Source organism: Chiloscyllium punctatum, chromosome 30 (assembly GCF_047496795.1).
Source record: "Chiloscyllium punctatum isolate Juve2018m chromosome 30, sChiPun1.3, whole genome shotgun sequence".
NCBI classification, from domain to species: domain Eukaryota; kingdom Metazoa; phylum Chordata; class Chondrichthyes; order Orectolobiformes; family Hemiscylliidae; genus Chiloscyllium; species Chiloscyllium punctatum.
In genome coordinates this window covers 47806890-47820442 of record NC_092768.1, presented here as the reverse complement: position 1 = coordinate 47820442, position 13553 = coordinate 47806890, and the positions used below count along the sequence as shown (strand labels likewise).

General features: G+C 42.5%; 1 pseudogene; it reads left to right on the top strand.

Moving 5' to 3' along the window:
• The first annotated feature begins 8572 nt into the window (after positions 1-8572).
• Positions 8573-13536, top strand: LOC140455641 (uncharacterized; annotated as a pseudogene).
• Positions 13537-13553: the final 17 nt, after the last annotated feature.

Here is a 13553-nt window from a genome sequence, read left to right as displayed (position 1 = left end):
CCGAAGTTTTTTTATAATTAAAGATCGAAACCTGATGACCTGAAAAGAACTGCCTTAAAAAGCCACAAGATGGGCAGGGCCAAATGTGAATACAACAACCTGGAAACAACTCCAGAGCAGACAGAAACTGTTCTGAGGAAATCTTACTGAATGCAAAATAATAACTCTGTTTCTCTCTCTTCAGGTGCGGCCAGACCTGTTGAATTTATCCAGCATTCTGTTTTTGTTTTGAGCATGCACAGTATTTTATCATTATCGCAATTCGGTGAGGATTGGATTTTAAAAAAATGTGCTACTGTTGTCTGACATCCAGAAGGGGGTGCAAGCATCGGCCTGAGTGACACACTTCACACAATAAACTTCAGAAGCTTGAGAAGATCAGCGTATTCATCAGAGGAATTGGTCAGGTCAACCTTTGAAGTCTTTAACAGTCTTGTTCGGCAGTTTGACTACCTCAGAATGGACCTGGAAAGGCCAATTGCCAGTTTTATGAGTTTATTTGTTGCAGCTCCATGTACAAATATTTATGAATATATACTCAGTAAAGAAACTGGATTTCACTACACACTTGTTCTGCAATGTGATGTATCCAGAGGAGGAATCAAGAGGGTGGTTAGTTGGGTAAAAAAAGGTGTGTACAATTTCTTCACTCATTTTACAACGAGGGTGTTCTCCAATAGATGGAGGTCAGGGACATGGTGTAATGTAAGTACAGGAAACCTAGACCTATTCATGTGATCCTAACAACTTTAATCCATATCCATGGAATATTCCATCTGGAGTTAAACTTGAAGCAACAATTTTGTTCTTGGAGTCAGGCAGACACTGCAGCGTAGGACTAAGGAGTGAAAGTGACTACAAAGATAGAAAATAATGAAGTCATGGAGGGATTTGAAAACAGAAATCTCCCTCAAAATAACACTGGGAAGAGAGAGCTATGAGTTTTATTCCTGAACACTGTTGGAACTGTGTTTAATAAACAGAATTTCACTGACTCAATGAAACAGAATCGTTCATCAGCAGAGCTGGAATCTTAAGATGTCCATTCAAGTTTATAACAGGGTCTTTACCACCTCACAGTTTCAGGAACCCAAACACAAAGATACGACTGCCATCTGCAGATCTAACTAGTTATGACTTTAAATCAAATCAAACTTGCAAGCTGCCAAGTTTACAGGGTCAGGAACAGTCTGTAGACGAACTTCAGATGGAATCTGTTAGAAACTGGATCTAATAGAACAGAAATATTACAAGTTTTTAAAAATTATTTGTGGGACATTGGCATTGCTAGCTGGCCAGCATTTATTGCCCATCCTTAATCACATTCTTGAACTGCTGTATTTCAGATGCTGAGAGTTAACGCACAAGTGAGGGAATTCCAAAATTTTGACCTAATGACAGGAAGAAAACAGCGATATATTTCCAACACAGGATAGTGAGTGGCTTGGAGAGGAACATGCAGGTGGCGTTCCAATGTGTCTGCTGCCCTTGTGCTTCTAGATAGCAGTGGTCGTGGGTTTGGCTGGGGCTAAGGATCTTTCCTGAACTTCTCCATTGCACTTTGTAGGCAGTACTGCTGCTCCTGAGTGCCAAAGGTGGAGGGAGTGGAAGCTTGTGGATGTGGTGCCAATTAAGTGAGCTGCTTTGTCCTGATGGTGTCAGATGTCTCGAGTTTTGTTGAAGCTGCACTCATTCAGACATGTGGGGAGTATTCCCTCACACTCCTGACTTGTTCCTTGTAAATGGTGGGCAGGCTTTGGGGAGTATTTCTCGCCATTGACATGTTCATGCAGCCACTGTGTTTATGTATGGCAAGTTAGAGTCATAGAGTCATAGAGACGTACAGCATGGAAACAGACCTTTCGGTGCAATCCGTCCATGCCGACCAGATATCCCGACCCCATCTAGTCCCACTTGCCAGCGCCCGACCCATATCCCTCCAAACCCTTCCTATTCATATACCCATCCAAATGCCTCTTAAATGTTGCAATTGTACAAGCCTCCACCACATCCTCTGGCAGCTCATTCCATACAAGTACCACCCTATGTGTGAAAGAGTTGTCCCTTAGGTCTCTTTTATATCTTTCCCCTCTCACCCTAAACCTATGCCTTCTAGTTCTGAACTCCCTGACCCCAGGGGAAAGACTTTGCCTATTTATCCTATCCATGCCCCTCATAATTTTGTAAACCTCTATAAGGTCACCCCTCAGCCTCCGACGCTCCAGGGAAAACAGCCCCAACCTGTTCAGCCTCTCCCTATAGCTCAGATCCTCCAAACTTGGCAACATCCTTGTAAATCTTTTCTGAACCCTTTCAAGTTTCACAACATCTTTCCAATAGGAAGGAGACCAGAATTGCACGCAATATTCCAACAGTGGCCTAACCAATGTCCTGTACAGCCGTAACATGACCTCCCAACTCCTGTACTCAATACTCTGACCAATAAAGGAAAGTATACCAAATGCCTTCTTCACTATCCTATCTACCTGCGACTCCATTTCAAGAAGCTATGAACTGCACTCCAAGGTCACTTTGTTCAGCAACACTCCCTAGGACCTTACCATTAATTGTATAAATCCTACTAAGATTTGCTTTCCCAAAATGCAGCACCTGCATTTATCTGAATTAAACTCCATCTGCCACTTCTCAGCCCATTGGCCTATCTGGTCCAGATCCTTTTGTAATCTGAGGTAACCCTCTTCGCTGTCCACTACACCTCCAATTTTGGTGTCATCTGCAAACTTACTAACTAACTATACCTCTTATGCTCGCATCCAAATCATTTATGTAAATGACAAAAAGTAGAGGGCCCAGCATCGATCCTTGTGGCACTCCACTGGTCACAGGCCTCCAGTCTGAAAAACAACCCTCCATCACCACCCTCTGTCTTCTAGTTTGAGCCAGTTCTGTATCCAAATAGCTAGTTCTCCCTGTATTCCATGAGATCTAACCTTGCTAATCAGTCTCCCATGGGGAACCTTGTTGAACGCCTTACTGAAGTCCATATGGATCACATCTACTGCTCTGCCCTCATCAATCTTCTTTGTTACTTCAAAAAACTCAATCAAGTTTGTGAGGCATGATTTCTCATGCACAAAGCCATGTTGATGATTTCCCACGCACAAAGTCATGTGTTGTTGATAGTGGGGATTCGGTGATGGTAACACCACTGAATATCAATGAGGTGGTGGTTATATTGACTCTTTTTGGAGATGGTCATTACCTGACATTTGTATGGTGCGGATGTTACTTGTTACTGGTCAGCCCAGGTTGGATATTAAACAGATCTTGTTCCATTTCAACATGGACTTCGTCAGTATCTGAGGAGTTGTGAATGGTGCTGAACACTGTGCAATCATCAGCAAACATCCCCATATTATGATGGAGATAAGGTCTTTGATGAAGCAGCTGAAGATGGTTGGGCTTAGGATACTCTGAGGATCTCCTTAGGAGATGTCCTGAATCTGAGGTTACAGATCTCCAACAACCACAATCATCTTTCTTTGTGCCAGGTATGACTCCAACTAGCAGAGTATTCCTTTAAGTTCTGCTCGGGCTCTTTCATGCTATACTCAATCAAATGTGGTCTTGGTGTCAAGGGCTGTCACTCTCACCTCACGTCTGGAACACAGATCTTTTGTCCAAGTTTGAACCAAAGCTATAATGAAGTCAAGAGCTGACTGGCCCTGATGGAACCCAAACTGGGCATCACTGAGCAGGTTATTGCTGAGCAGATGCGGCTTGATATCACTGTTGATGACACCTTCCATTGCTTTACTGATGATTGAGAGTATACTGATTGGGCGGTAACTGGCTGGGTTTGATTTGTCCTGCTTTTTGTGTACATGACATACCTGACAACATTGCCAGGTAGATGCCAGTTTTCTAACTACTCAAACAGGTGAGGAGAGTGGCAAGTTCAGGAGGACAGGTTTTCAGTACTACTGTTGTCATGGCTGTTAGCCTTTGTGGTACTCAAAGCCTCCAACCACTTCTTGATGTCACATGGAGTGAATCAAATTGACTGAACAGTGGTACTTGTGATGCTGGGGACCACTGGAAGAGGCGAACATGGATCATCCAGTCAGCACTTCTGGCTGAAGATAATTGCGAATGCTTCAGCTTTATCTTTTGCACTGATATATTGAGCTCTTCCATCGAGTTTGGGAAATTTGTAGAGCCTCACCCTTAATCAGTTGTTCAATTGTCCACCACCATCATGACTGGGTGTGGCGGGACTGCAGAGCTTGGCTCTGTATATAACTTGCTGCTTTTAATTTTTGGCATGCAAGTGTTCTTGTTTGGTAGTTTCACCAGGTTTCCACCTTATTTTTGAGGTATCAAAAAATAAATTGCTGGAAAAATTCAGTAAGTCTGGCAGCATCTGTGGACAGAAGTCAGAATTAATGTTTCGGGTCAAGTGACCCTTCCTCAGAAGTCCTTATTTTTAGGTACTCCTGGTGCTTTTTCTGGCCTGCCCTCCTGCACTCTCTATTGAACCAGTGTAGATCCTCTGGCTATGTCGTAATGGCTGCTTGGGGTATATGTGGGCCATGAGGTTGCAGCTTGTGCTGGAGTTAATTCTGCTTCTGTTGATGACCCACAGTGCCTTATGGATGCCAGGTCTTGAGTTGCTAGATCTGTTCAAAGTCTGGCCCATTTCAAACGGGTGATGGTGCCACACAACATGATGAAAGGTATTCTCATGGACAGATGTATCTGCAGTTGGCAGATTGGTAAAGATGAGGTCAAGTATGTTTTTCCCTTATTAGTTCTCCCACCGCCTACTGCAGACCCAGTCCAGCAGCAATGTCTTTAGGACCCAATCAGTCGTCTGCTGCCACACCACTCTTGGTGATGGACATTGAAATCTTCCACCTAGAACACATTTTATGTCCTTGCCATCTTCAATGCTTCCTCCAAGACACACAATGTGGAGGAGTACTGATTCATCAGGTACCTGGTAATCAGCAGAAGGTTTCCTTATGCATGTTTAACATACGTAAGGAAATTCATGAGGTCCAGCGTCAATATTGAGGACCCCGAGAGCAACTCCATGCCTTTGTCATACATGACTTAGTTAGCACTCTCATATCTCAGTCTCTGTCGGTAGGAGCTCATTGTATACAAAAGGGATGCTGCATTTTCTAAATAACAATTGTAACAAACAACACATTTAGACACTGAATTTGTCGAAGTTGCTACATATATACAGAAACATTCTGCTTCCTGAAAATTATAAACCCATTGATGGAGATAGTGACAATACCCACAGTGAGACTGATCAATAAAGTTTGAGATAGGACTCTTATTGTAGGATCCTGAGTATTTCAATGAATTGGGACACACTATGCTGACAAATTAGGACATTTGGATTAAGAAGGATAAATTTATTTGTAGTTATAAATCAATAGAGAGGATAGATAAAACAGCAGACAGACAACACCACAATACTAAACTCTGAATCAACCAAAATGACAAAGCATTTGAAAATGACTCAAGATTTTTCCTATTACATGAAATGAATCCCAGAATAGTGTAAGGTGAACATATCACACCATTATAACATTGAAATATGATAGGTTGAGGGAACCCAGGTCTGCAGAGACTCAAACCCCCACTCTCTCCCCATACTCAGGATAGCTGTCCTCCCAGGCAGGAGTACAAACATCACCAATGGTATTAGTCAAACACCTGTCACCTGCAGCGGATCTGTCTATGGGATGAGGTCTTGAATTCATCAGGACACTTTGCAAGAAATACCAAATTCAAGGAGAGGCAACATTCATACTGTTTGAGTGGACAGTGCTGGTTGGCAGGTGAACTCTGAATGGTAGAGATAGTGCTATGAATAATGATCACATTAATGATCAGTGACGGAAAATTGTTAATTTTAAATGTAGGAATTTTAACTTGTCATTGATTAGTCAAGATATTGTCCTGAGAAATTAACCAGAAAACCATCTTTTTTGATGAGTTGAGAATGGTGGTCAATGTTTTATTTATTGTGAACAACCAAAAACTTATATTTGTTTCATATGTTCCAAGCTATAGGAAGATTACCTAATTACCAGCATCACACTAGCACTGAAATTCATATCCACCATTGCTCATTTATTAAGGTAGACAGGACATACCTTTGGCTTGATGGCCACAGCCTGAGAGTGGTGAGCACTATTCATGTCACTACGCTATACCTCTAAGTAGAAATTCTGGGGACGGGATAGATATCAATTTTAGGGAACAAATAGAAGGACACTAAAATAATAAAGGAGAAAGCCATGAACATGTTGGCAATGAAGAGGATGACTTAGATTCGTAGAGTCATACTGCACAGAAACAGACTGTGTCCAACTTGTCCATGTAACTAAGTTTCCCAAACTAAACAGTCCATTTGCCTACATTTGGCCCATACCCCTCTAAACATTTCCTAATAATGTACCAGTGTAAATGTCTTTTAAATGTTGTAATTGAACCTGCATCTATCACTTTCTCTGGCAGTGCATTCCAAATATGTGCCACCCTATGTGTCTCAACATTGCCCTTCAGATCCCTTTTAAATTTGATGTACTTAACCTTCTTGCTGGAAGTTAAATGGTAAAGCCAATATAGTTGTAGGAACACTGTAAAGAAATGTACCAGGAAAGAAATGGGTGTTAAAACAGCAGTGCTGATACTGGTGAAATGTGTTCCCTTGGGATACACTGGGGAGTGGTGCCTCTGGGTAGTCAAAAAATTCTTCATTGACAGTGATAAAGAAAATCACAGAATATTTTATTTCACAGAAAGGGGTATTTCCTCATTCTTATATTCAAGGAGCTAAAGCAATAAAGATGTTGACAGTTACTGGAGCAAGACAGTTACTAATGCTGGCTGATGATACAATTTGTCATCCAGAGGGCTTAATAAAGAAGGAAGTACTACCTGAAGATACATGTGGAGGTTACAAACTGATCCAATTATATAGACTTATACTAAAGAGCAAATAGTGATAAAGACATTGTAGTTGGAGTTGTGCAACAAATCCTGTAGAAGGAATTGATTTTATCTTGGAGAACCTGGCTGATTCCAAACTATTGGCCTCACTGCAGATGTTGGGATAGTTTCCTGACTGTGATATGACTAAATCTTGAATTAGAATTAGACTTGAAGAGGTGTCCAGAAAAGGAAGTGACTGGGAACTCAGTTATCCAACAAAGTTTTGAAAACTTAGATACAAAGGATGAAGTAAAAAGAATGAGGCTTATAGGTTTAACTCATCTTTTTTAAAGAAATGCACAAGACAGATCTTGATCAAAGAATATCAGACAGCCTACTCAGAATCTGAATCAAAACCAACAACTGAGTATTATTATTTATAACATAAAATGTTAATGAGAAAACAGAGAACACTCAAATATCAACCAATAAGGAATGGGATTTGGTCAATCAGGTGGTGGTTCCAAATGAGTATGAATGGCTCACAAAATTTCAATGCCAATTCACTTAAATATTAGGAAAATTCCAGTTAAAGTACTAAAATATTTCTGTTGAACCACAAGACTACCTGAGGACTTCACCAGACATGCCATTTATGCCAGGTAGCAGGGAAATCCCAACCATTAATTAAATTTGCGTTTTTAATTCCAGTGCCAGCTCGTGAAGGACCACTTACTAGCACCTTAATAGAATGCATAGAACCCAACCTGAGTTCAGTATTGGGAATTGCAACTTTTTAAACAATTATATATGTTTCAACAAGATCTCCTGAAACAGTGCCTTGGGGAAAATAATAATAAAACATGAGAGTGGAAAGGTTTTTTTTACAAAATATGGATAACACGAAGAAATCTAATCATATTAGGATTCAAATGTGTCTCGGGATTGATTTAAATAAATCCTGCATAGTTGCAGGGAAACGATTTAAATCTCAAGGAGCATTAGATGAATACCATTGAATTTGAGGGGCCATAATTCGAATTTACTGTTAAGAATGCACAAATTCATTGAGATAAAGGAATTCCCTTGCTACAGTTTGCCGTTAATGATGCTGTGATGATTCCATGATATCCAGTCCTTTTGAAGACACTTAGAGGTTCCCCTAAATTTTGCAATCAAAATTTGTTAACCAAACTTTCCAAACAGTCGTACATATAAAAGGTAGAGCCCCTATAGACCGACCAAACCGTAGGATTACTTTCTCATCAAAAGGAGATGATTGGTCGTAGTTTAATCTGAAGTGCACCACACCTCATGCCAGGGGAGAAATCGAGACCAGTCCTTTGTGGTAACCTCGGACAGTTGCAATGCAGAGTAATGCTGTCAGCATGATTTCAATTCCTGCACTTGCTGAGGTTACTATAAAGGGCTTTCCTTCTCAAATTTTACCCTTGTCAAAGGAGAAACTGAGGAAATATTTGGATTGACTGTGAGAGACGTCAATCAGAGAGCCCACCCACTCTGCCCATTGTCTCCTCTTCCTCTTCCAGAGCTGGTTCACTTCCTATAGGGACTGAAAACCAAGTGAGGAGATGGTGAGTGAAGGAGCAGCTTTTATACAAATTGTATCCCATAATATCCACATCAATCTTCAGGCAGTCTGACTATCCTGTGGGCAATCAGGGGTGGAAATATCCCTTATGCTGTGTGAGAAGATCCAGCTGAGAGAGCTGTTTACTCGGTGCTTTGTGCTGAACTATTTGACTGGAGCTGTGTGTTGGATATTGAGTGTGTTTATTGGAAGCATTTCCCTCAGATTTCCAGGCTGTTTTGTTGATGGATCATTCCTGAATATGGGAAGGTGAGTTGTAATTATCTGGGAAGTGCAAAGGGTCTGAGGATTCTTACTGATTTCCTTTTGTTGAGTTGTGTATGTGTGTGTTGGGAATTGGTTATTATCCTGTCGACAGTTAATTGGTGAATTAATTGAGGAAAAGACGCCACCTTTTTTCCAGGCTCTGGTGATCATAAAACCTTAAGACAAAGGAACAGAAGTAGGCCATTCAGTCACCTCCTCCCCATGCCCTAGTCCGTTCCCCGGATGTCCCAGTTGTTAATGACTCACCCCAGCTATCCAATCACTTCCATAGCCTCCCTGCCCAACCAGTCACTCTGGGTTCCCAGTTACTTTCTCCAGAAACCTGGACAGTAATCCAGGATTCCCTGATTAACCAATTGGTGCTTCCAAACAATTGACCAATCAGGAGCTGTGATACCAAGTGATCAAATTCAGAAAGAGCTGTTCAAGGTCCAAGGTACAAAGAAAGAAGAGTTCACAACACCCTCAGCTTGAATCGCTCTCATGCCTGTGCTGATCCATTCCCCCAAACACGACCCACACAATCACATCTTCGCCACCACATTACTGATACGTGCTCATCACCATCTCATTCACACACCCTCTTTCACCTATACAATCCATCGTCCCTCTCACCCTGGAGCTGATTCTCAGCTCCAGGCCTGACTCTCAGTCCCTCTTGCTTTGTTGCTTTCAACTGTTCTTCTCTAGCCCCCTCTCACCCCTCAGCATGAGACCACTTTAACTCCTTTTCACTCAACATCATCTTTGGCCTGATACACCACCTCTCTAAGCACAACTATCGTCCTTACCCATTCCCCTCAACCCTGACATGAATGTAATTTCCTGGCCTGATTATCTTCTCAATTCTGGCCCCACCCTGAGTTTCGGGTGCGGCACCATGATTCAATGGTTAGCACTGCTGCCTCACAGCGCCAGGGACCCAGGTTTGATTCCAGCCTTGGGCAACTGTCTGTGTGGAGTTTGCACATTCTCCACGTGTCTGTGTGGGTTTCCTCCGGGTGCTCCGGTTTCCTCCCACAATCCAGAGATGTGCAGGTCAGGTGAATTGGCCATCCCAAATTGACCATAGTGTTAGGTGCATTAGTCAGAGGAAAATGGGTTTGGGTGGGTTACTCTTTAGAGGGTCAGTGTGGACATGTTGGGCCAAAGGTCCTGTTTCCACATTGTAGGGAATCTAAACTAATCTCTCACTACCCAGCCCAACCACTCCCTGCAATCCCTAATTGTTCATTGCCTGATTTCTCCCTTTCCCACTCACTCTCACTCTCTTCATACACTCCCCCCTCAACCTAACCCAACCGCTCACCTAATGGACCAAATTTCAATTCTCTCCTTCTCAAGTCACAGTCTCCCTGAAAATCTCCAAGACCCTTTTTCAGAGACTTCCCACTACGGCATAGCTACAACTCACCAATTCTCCTCCAACTTCATTTTCCAAACCCACAACCTCTACCATTGGAAGGATAAGTACAATAGATACATGGGAACAACAACCACTGCATGTTCCCTTCCAGATCATGCATCATCCTGACTTAGCACTATATTGCTGTTCTGTCACTGGGGATCAGTCTACAGCAGATGAACTGTAGTGGTTCAAAAAATGTCCTAATGGGCAATTATGAAAAGGCAATAATTGCTGTCCTTGCCGGCCACATCCTCTGAAAGTATAAACAATAAGTAGCAAGGAGTTGGAGTTTAACAAAAATAAAGAAGAATTTGGAGGCAATTATGTTTCGTTTTTGTGTTTTACAGAAGAATTGCACTGTATATATCAGAGAATTCAGAGAAAATGGACACTGCAGATAGATCCTGACCATCACCCAACGAACAACTGCACAAAGACATCCAGTCCCTTTACAGCATTGCTCAACACCGAGAAGGTTCGGCAATGAAATCAGTCAGGCCAGGGAGGTTTGACATATCATCAGATCTGAAACTGGTCAGTGGTGTGGAGCCTTCCATCAGAGCCAGCCTTTCGTAAGGTTCAGCTGTAGTTGAGAATGAGAAAAACTGCAAGTGGCTCCCAAGTGTGGTGAGAGCCTGTTGCAGTGTGAGGCATGTGAGGAGACCTCCAGAGGTTCTGAAGGTCTTGCATTTGTTGTAATTGTAAGGACAACTTAATGGAAGAGAAACTGTTCAAGTGTGAGGTCTGCAACCGAGCTTTTGCAAAGTCATCAAGACTTATGAATCACCGACGCATTCATACGGGGGAGAAGCCATTCAAATGTGAGGTGTGCAACCGAGCTTTCGCACAGTCATCGACACTCGTAAATCACCGACGTATTCACACTGGGGAGAAGCCGTATGTGTGCGAGGTGTGTGACAAAGCATTCTCACAGCCATCAAACCTCCGTGTACATCAACGTATTCACACAGGGGTGAAACCATTTACATGCAACGTGTGTGACAAATCATTCTCAATGTCAGCTAACCTCCGTTTACACCAACGCATTCACACAGGGGAGAAACCATTCACATGCAACGTGTGTATGAAGTCATTCTTGAATCCAGTGCATCTCTGCATACACCAACGCATTCACACAGGGGAGAGACCATTTGCATGTGAGGTGTGTGACAAATCTTTCTCACAGTCATCAAGCCTCCGCGTTCACCAACGCATTCACACAGGGGAGAAGCCATTTGCATGTGGTGTCTGTGACAAGTCATTCTCACAATTATCAAGCCTTCATGTACACCAACGCGTTCACACAGGGGAGAAGCCGTTCACGTGTGAGGTGTGTGACAAATCATTCTCACAGACTTCGAGTCTCCGTGTTCATCAACGCATTCACACAGGGGAGAAGCCATTCACGTGTGAGGTATGCAACAAATCGTTCTCAAGCTCATCAAACCTCCTGCTCCACCAGAAGATTCACACAGGGGAGAAACCCTTCACATGCAAGGTATGTGACAAATCATTCTCAGGATCATCAAAACTTCTGCTGCATCAAAGGATTCACATCGGGGAGAAACCATTCAGGTGTGAGGTGTGTGACAAATCTTTCTCGCAGTCATCGATCCTCCGCATCCACCATCGCATTCACACTGGGGAGAAACCATTCAAGTGTAATGTGTGTAACAAATCATTCTCACAGTCATCAGCCCTCCGGACACACCAACGCACACATACAGGTGAGAAACCATTCATGTGCAATGTATGCAACAAGTCATTCTCAAGGTCATCAAGCCTCCTGCTCCATCAGAGGACCCACCCCGGAATAACCTTTCCAGTGTGAGGTTTACCATAAAGATTTTGCGACATCTATCTTCAAATGAAACCATAAGATTTACACTAGGAAGAAACTCTTCTCGTGTGATCTTTGTCACAGGGCTTTTGCTTGGCCATTCCCGTCCATCAAAAGTGAACAGAGGGGAGAAGTGCTGTCAGTGTGAGCTCTGTAGTAAAGTCTTCACACAATTGTTGGACCTCCTGAAACATTAACAAACACGTATGGGCCAGCCTAGCCAGGTTCTCACCAATATGTCATTAGTGTAAACATCTGCAAAAGCTCAATGCACAGGATGTTTAGTGGGACTGGGACAGAGAACAAGAGGTAGCTTTCACTCCCATCAAACAACTAGTGATGACATCACCAGTGCTGAGGGATTATGATGTAACAATGGAGTCACCCTGCAGTGTGATGTCAGTAAAACAGGACTTGGAGTAACCCCCAGGCAGTGAGGACAACCCCGTTGTATTTCTATCCAGAGCATTAACACAAACTGAACAACACTGTACACAGATTGAGAAAGATGGTCTGCATAATGTCTTTGATTGTGAGCTTTACTATCGTATTAGGAGAGAGAAAGTGATGGTGAATCTGACCACAAGCCATTTCAAAGCATCCTTCTCAAACCATTTCAGTCTGTTCAAAAAGGATATTACTTGATTTGTAGAGATATCACTTGGCAGTGAAGTACAAGGAAGGGAAGCGTTTGTACATTGCTGACCAGCTGTCAAGAGCTGCATTCTCTTTGAAGGACGTAAACAGTTTGAAATCTTTCAGATTCGGCAAGAACCAACAACACAAGGATGACATGAATCCATCAAGGACACCCCTGTCACAGTAAGACAGCATTGGACAAAGAGAGATGAGGTACAAAGGGAACAGGGTCAGTATACTTGAAGAGATGAGGAAAGAGATGCTAAAGCACATACCACACAAATCACTAGTAATTGAATTTAGTCTGAATAAGGCAAGAGAGGTGATCTATTGGCTAAACATCAGCTAGAGTAGTGCTTATGATGAATATCAAACTAAACAAGATTAAGAGCTATTCATGACATCCCAGACAGCCCATGGATGAAGCTTGGAGTAGACCTTTTTAGTTTCACTGGAACTGATTATCTCATCACAATCAACTAATATTCAGATAGCAGGGAGTTAGAGCGGCTGATGTCATGGATTCCCAGTGAGATTGTAGAATGTCTGAAAGCACACTTTGTGATATCCCTGACAATGACTTCAATTCCCAAGTGAAGAATTCAGATACTGCATGGATGATTGGGAAATTCAACACCACCCACCATCTCTCATTATCCCCAGTCAAATGGAAAGAGTGAGGCATTGGTGAACATTGACAAAGACATCATTAAAATCTACCACATCTAGGGCAGATATGTACAATGTGACCTTAGAGCAGAGAAACACAGCTACTGAAGGCATGGAAGCTGTCCAGGCTGGTGACTATTGTAATACTACTCCAGACTACATTTCCGATAGCTAAAATAATATTGAAGCCAGAAACAGTG